Source organism: Notechis scutatus, chromosome 4 (assembly GCF_049901735.1).
Source record: "Notechis scutatus isolate UNSWTSFEM ecotype Mainland chromosome 4, rNotScu1.2, whole genome shotgun sequence".
In the NCBI taxonomy this organism is placed as follows: Eukaryota; Metazoa; Chordata; class Lepidosauria; order Squamata; family Elapidae; genus Notechis; species Notechis scutatus.
Window position 1 is genome coordinate 21928994 of NC_142012.1, and position 7630 is coordinate 21936623.

Consider the following 7630-nt stretch of genomic DNA (forward strand, 5'->3'; position numbering starts at 1 on the left):
GTGTACTTTTGGTTTTTCTTGCCTAAGTGTAGGACTTTATGTTGTTTGCAATGCAAGTGATGCAAGCCTCGAGTTCCCACAGGCCATGTGGGCGGTGCAGCCTTGTATTCCCACGCAGCCTGGATTAATTGCTTTGGGGGTGACATTTCCCTGTGGACCACCAAAATTTTCTTGCAGACCACCAATGGTCTGCGGCCCACCGGTTGGTGACCACTGGACTAGATGACCTCTGAGGTCCCTTCCAACTCTGCTATTCTGTTATTCAAGTCTGTTGCCGCATGATTCCCCTCTAGATATGGGATGATTCGAGACGGTGACACCACCTCTTTAAGAATGGCAAAAGGCGGGGCAGGTGCTGTTCTTTTCCCGTGGCCCTGCACCTTGATAATGTCTTTTCCGGACATCCTCCTTCTAGGTTTCGTCCTGCAGTTCAGCAGAATGACTTGGCTTTTAAAACCACCTCTTTCCCCCCCACATCCTCCCTTTGCGTCAAGTTTGCATTGGTGAGGTTGGGAAATAACATCTGGGTGACGTTCTCATATCATTTATCCTTGGGTAACAGAACGTCTGGTTCAGATGGGGCTGTGCACGTATTGGAGCAGTGCTCAGGAGGGGGGAAGGGAGAAGAGGAAGATTTAGGGATTTCAGCCTCTTCTATTCACTGTACAGGTAGTCCTCGATTTACCACAATTCCTCGATTTACCACAATTCAAAGTTACAACGGTACTGAAAAAAGTGACGTGACCATTTCTCACACAACAGTTGCCGCATTCCCATAGTCATGTCAAAATTTGGATCCTTGGCAGCCGGCTCATATTTATGACAATTGCAGAGACTTGGGTCATGTGATCATCTTTTACAACCTTCTGACAAGCAAAGTCAATGTGAAAGCTGGATTTATTTAACAACCGTGTTACTAACTTAACAACTGCAGTGATTCTCTTAACTACAGCAAGAAAGATCATAAAATGAGGTAAAAGTCACTTAACAACTGTCTCACTTAGCAACAGAATTTTTGGGGTCAATTATGGATGCGCATCTGTAATTTCTTTTGTGAATGCTGTCTAAATTTAAGCTACTGCTCTGGTGCCTCACTTACTGCATTTATTTATTTGATGGGAGTGATGGAGTGGTGCTTGTAGATGGCATAGCTTATTTAGGAATTTTTGCCATCCTTTAAGCTTTTTCTCATCGTGAGTTTGTAATCCTTCCCCTGTGGAGGAAGGGTGATGCCGGAAGTCTTGAGGGAGTGAGGGACTTTTCCATCATGAATAGTTGCTGTCCAATCTCTAATTTTCCCACGGTGGGAACCTGAACCTATTCCAGTGGCATTTCAGGCCAGGGTACAGGATTGCGACAGCTTTGATTTGCTTATCAATTATCTTTGATAGAGCCTTATTAGCCATGAAAACCAGTTGGGTGACTTTGGGCCAGTCATTCTCTCTCAATCCAATTCACAAGATTGTTGTTGCAGGGAAAATAGGAGGAGGAAGGTGTGTTGGATATGTTTACTGCCTTAAGTTATTTGTATAAATAAGAAAGGGACAGAAATAATCAAATAAACTTCCCAAGTTCCTGTTTTGAGAGTATAATATTTCATTGACTATTTTCTTCCAACATGAAGCTCATTCCTAGAGGCATGTTACATACAGTATTTTGCCAGATCTGCAATTTTGTATTTATAAATCGTTGAATAACTTCCACCTGGACCTGGAAATAGGTCTGTTTTCAGGTAGAAATGCATAGAACAGAAACAGGGGGGGGAAAAACATACTTCTTCCAATGTTACTAAACTATAACTCTCAGCAGCTCCAGTTAACATGGCCATGGGTTAAGATGCAATCGGTTGTATTAGCAACTGGACAAGCATAGTTACCTTTTTTTCTATTTCATACCAGTATCTGAACAGATATTGTTAGCAAGATAATCTTTTATGTTAAAGGCAGACCCACCTAAAGCATTTATCTGCTTTGCAAGCTCCATTCTTTTCCATGCCTCTAATCTATAGAATTATGAAGTTGAAAGATACCATTTAGGCCACTGGGTCCAGCTCAAATGATTCAAAGTCCCAGAGAGATGGTTATCTACCCTTTTCCTGAAAATATTCTGTGAAAAAGAACCTATTTCCAGCTGAGTCATCTGCAAATGACTTCACTGTTAAGCTTTGTTTTAATAACATTTAATCAGACTCTACATTCCTGAAACTCAGATTCATTATTACATGTCCTGCATAGAATACATAGAAAGTCTCTAACTTTTCAGTTATATAATATCTTTTCAGATATTTTAAGACTGCTATCTTTTAACAAGACAACCATTTACTCGAGGATTCAGCCTGGTCCTTAGGTTTTCCTGGTTCTGATTAAGATTAACCTAGTTGTTCTTTGTAATTGAAATATATTTTCCTTTTTTTTAATAACCTCACATGTACTTCCATGTTTATAACTTTGAGAGGGTTGGATATACGATTGTCTGCTGGTTTTCCAGCAAGTATTAAACAGATTAAAATCTGAATGTCTAAAATATGTTTATTTAGTTGAACAGAGAACATAGGCAATCCCATAATTATAACTTAATTATTTCCAGAAGGTTAATAGTGATATGTCACTCAGTCCCAAGAAAAACCAACAAATCCTTAACAGTATGTTAAATATTCAGATTTTCTAGGATAGTGATGGTGAGACTATGACACATGCATCAAAGGTGACATGCCACATTTTAGGGGACATGTTAGTGTTGCCGAACCCCAACAACTATTTTTGGAAATATGGAAATTACACAAAAGGATTATGCGTTTGCATGGCCTCTAGAGTCTCTGAAAATCACACAAGAATGGGAAGTTGCAGGGGCTGCAAAAGACCATCCTCCAAAGCTACTTCAAGAATGAAGGCCTTCTGCGAAGCAGCCTCAAATAGGCCATAGGGGCCTTTTAAAAAATAGTTATGGTAGCCTATTGTCATGTTGAACAGGGTAGTACAAGGAGGGCATATCTGGAGATCTTTTAAAATGCCAATCACAGGATAGTAAAACATCTCTAATAATGTAAAACAAAACATCCCATTGTTTTCCTGGACTAGGATAGTGTAAAACAGGGACTAATCAGGGCTGAATAAGAAGTATTGTTTTTGATCTTCCACATAAATAAAGAATGCTGCTGTTCCGTTCATGTAAGACCATCCCCTGATATCATGGAATCTGCTCAGGTAGATGGAAAGACCAGATGAAATTCATAAACCAAATTCTCCCTCCTGCACAGAAGAGAAATGGCAAATTAAGATGACCAAATTTGATAATCTAGTACAGAAAATAATTATCACTTATACCTCTTAGTTAATGCATTTTTGAAATGTCATAATGACCTACAAGTCATAAGTGAGTTATTTTTTCAAACATCACTTCCTTCTTTCTGCCCTAAATATCTGATGTTGTTGATTTAAGAGAGTACCATCCGATTCCATAATAGGTTGATTGGCTTTTAAAATACATTTGCAATAATTTAAATTACTCTTTCAACAAGAAGGTGAAATTTAATTTAATTTTATAGTTAACCTGTTTCACTGCAAAAGGGAAAATAACATCTAGTTCATTGAACTTCCAAAATACATAGACCATATATTTGTTATGCAGATTCCATAATTCGGCATACTGGAACAGCAACTTACTGAATTCCTCTTATAAATAGTAATTTTATTAAGAATTACAACTATAGTTATAAAAAAAAGTAATACAAAGAACAATACAAATAAAGCTGCAGAAAATAACACCTTCAACAAACTTCAGTCCCTTTTTTTTTCTTTGCCCTTCACCCAGAATTCTTCAAAGCTTTAACAAGACTTTTTTGTATATCCAATTTAGATTTTTTTTTTTCAGGTCACCCTTGGTTTGTTATTTGTACATCCCTTTTAATTATTAAGACATTGGCTACTGTTTTGTTTTGCTTTTGTATGCTCAGTGTAGTATCTTTTCCCATATGATTCTTGTAGCTTGTCCTTTTTAAATCCTTTTTCAGATCAGTTTGTTATCTGGCAAAAACTTCTTCCATAAATAAATTTTATCTATAGAGGCAAACTTTCTTTAACTTCTGGCTTAATTGTTCAAAAATATGCTTCAATGTTAAATGTTAAAATATTTTTCTCCATTCTCCAGTATGCCCTTCTCTAATTGTAATCTTTAGTACCTTCCGGTTCCCACTATTGTCCAAGCTTCAAAGGATCATCCCATCATGTTAATTTTAAAAAAAATCAAAAGAAAAGTATTTCCCACAGAAGAAATATTGTAATTAATTCCAGAATCTTATTTCAAATTTATCTGAACCCTTAGTCCAATTTGTAGCTTTTTAAAATCAGTTTTAATCAGACTTCTGCTAATTCAAGTTTTTTTTAAAAAAAATTAAACTTGTATTTAAATCTTCTTTGGCTAAGGAGTGAAAGAAAATTATCTGTCAAATTTGTCAATCCATAGTTCTCCAATAACTGAAAAGCAATTAACAAGCAATTTCTGAATGTGCTTAGAAAAAGAAGTAGCAAACTCAATGTCTTTAAAGGCGCTAACTATGAGTACATCAAGATATTTATTCCTTTGTCTTCCAAGGAGCACTTGTGGGTGATCTCAGATACTCTCTTTGTCCAGAGAATTTTTACAACATGTCAACTCGCTAGCTCTTCATTCCACTGCAGTCAGTGGCTCTGCTTTTAGTGGAACCATCTTCAGTTCACCTTTTCTTCCCCCAAAGTCTTCCAGCTTACAGAATTCACATTATGACTTTTTAGACTGCTGAGAATTCTGGTAGCTGCAATTGCACCAAGTGTCTTGCTGGTGAAAGTTTTACCCTAAGATTCTAGTAAGAGGTCCTAGGGAAAAAATGGGTATCTAATTCAGGAATCTTCCCAAAAGACAAGGGCTTGATGATGGTTAGACAATTTGAGATTGAACAAATATATAGGACATAAGAATTCAATTGTTAGATTACTATACATGAAATCTCACTGTTCAGACATGAAGTATCACCAAATATTAGTTCTGAAAACATTAGTACTGTTGCCATCCTAAGAAGCACGTGGCTGTTTAGGGGAAAACAGCATGGACTGCATGGTACTTTGTTCATTCTTTATTTCTAACAATTACTCATTTTTAACTGGAAGCATTGAATACACTTTATATCATACTCTATTATATTTATTTATTGTTTTGCCTGCCACAGTCAAAAGACTATCCTACTAGCTTTTGTTTCTGTACTTCTGACAAGTTTGTTTTGCTATTATATTTTACATTTTTGTTGCATTAATTTATAGGGGAAAACAAACATTGAAGTCATTTGCTATTATATTTATATAGACAATTCAGAGGTCATAAAAACATGCAACAGGTTTTTATAATATCTAATACTGGTAGCTTGTGCTCAAAAGGTTCCAGCCCAAATCATGTCCGTTGGACATTAGAACACACAATTTTTGCAAATCCCCCACCCCACCCACACAAAAAACAAAACACCCAGCAGCAAAGGTACAGTCTGCATTTTCCTTTAAGGCACTTTAAGCTTCTGCTTGCTTCTTGTCTTTTATCAGTAAACATATAAAGCGAAAATCAAGGTAACCTGCTTATGTGGACTTAGTTATCCATGTTAAGGGTCCAACTCCCTTCACCATTTGCAATAGGTGAACAGAGCCAAACTTGTTCAGTTCAAAATGTGTAATAAAACAAGCTGCTGAAAACGTACCCATTCAATACAGTAGCAATTCAAAGGTTGAGTGAGTGAAATCAGCAGAACCATGGATATGAGTTTTAGCAAGTCCTATTAGACTGCTAATATTATTATTATTATAGGAGCCTCTGTGGCGCATGGTTAGAGTGCAGTACTGCAAGTTACTTCTGCTGCAGCCAGCTGCCTGCAATTTGGCAGTTCAAATCTCACCAGGCTCAAGGTTGACTCAGCCTTCCATCCTTCCCAGGTGGGTAAAATGAGGACCCAGATTGTTGGGGGCAATATGCTGACTCTGTAAACCGCTTAGGGCTGTAAAGCTCTATAAAGTGGTATATAAGTCTAAGTGCTATTGCTATTAATTCTATTCTGACACTGCATGTTCTGCTCTACCCAACTTGTCTTTGTGTACCAGTAGTTTAAGACAAGGGCTCCACGGAAATGCACTTGCAAATAATCTGGGTTTGGTTGAATTGGTGGCACAATAGCTTGTTCAAGTATACCCAGTCAGTTATTCCTCCATAAATGTTGGAGGATAACAGTTCACTAAGTGTAGACACCTTATACTGCATATTGACATGTTATATCATTACATTTGGTGCATTTACCCAGCTACTATATCTATAGCTTAGTGATTGTTGGTTTAGTCACTGTAGCTAATCATGATTTAGCAAATCATGATTAAAGTCATGTGCAGTGTGGGAAGCACTTTCCTCTGCCCCTTAACCATATATACTCAAATGGTTGGGGTTTTTTTTTTTGAAAATTATTTGCCAGGTAGTATGAAGACAAAGGAATTTCAACAACTCATTTAACACTGACCAAATACAGTAGCAAACTTACCAAGGATGGAACATGAGCACAAACACAAACACAAACTTTCAAGATCTTCAGAAGGCTTACTTTTGAATGTTCCTAGCCAATTGGATAGGAAGTAGCTATCAGAGCCTTTTGGGTAGTGGTACTTGTTATGCAGAAACTCTAGACCAATCAAAATAGCTTTCCCTCCACCCCCATATTTAATGTATTTACAGGTAGGAATATTCAAAGGACATGTGTCAAGAAAGTAAGTGTTTAAAATGATGGCCAATTGGAACATTTAATGCAATTAATCCTTTGGCACTCTATATTGGGAAAAAGTAACCCACAATGATTCAAATTGACATGTATATATATCTTCTGTCACAACTTGATTGAAAAGTACATGATCCAAATGGTTCTTTCAAGAAATTTGAAGAGGCCTGTGTGTAAATGTTGTTCACATCAGTATAGCTATTTACTAAGCAAACCTCCCAAATCTGTTTTCAGTCAATCAGAAGTGGTTCTAGCAGATGCTAAGTCAAAACATGCATCCCTTTTGAACCATTTGTGTAATTTCACAGCTAGCAAAAATAGCCACACATTACAATATTGCTTTCCCTTTGGGCTTCATATTTAAGAGAGGGATGGAGAGAATAGCCAAACTATGTTATATTCACACAATGATCACCGCAGACCAATTGCGGGGGGGGGGGAGGCTGCAAATGTTTTCTATAGGCCGGCAGGGTCAGGACAAATGAAGCATTGGGCATGTGGAATTATTCCAAAAGGCAGGTACTGTTAAATAAATGGCACCCCTTCTGAGTCTACCTGGTGGCACTTCAAGGATGGAACCCCGAGCCTGCCTACCCTATTAGAATGAGTGGGATGGCTATTCTTGGGAAAAGAGATCTGTCAATCCATCCTGACTTGTGCCACATTAGGTTTTAGAAACTTTAGCCACATCATTTTGCAGTATTAAGAGTATTTTTTAAAAAAAAACTGTTGGAAGCATAATTTGGAAAAAAATCAAGTTTAATTTTACACTTCAAAGAAATATTTTTCTAAGTTAAAGTACCATTGTCCTTTCCACTTGAGGCTTTAAAACAAGCTGCAAGACTAAAGTTAAATTCC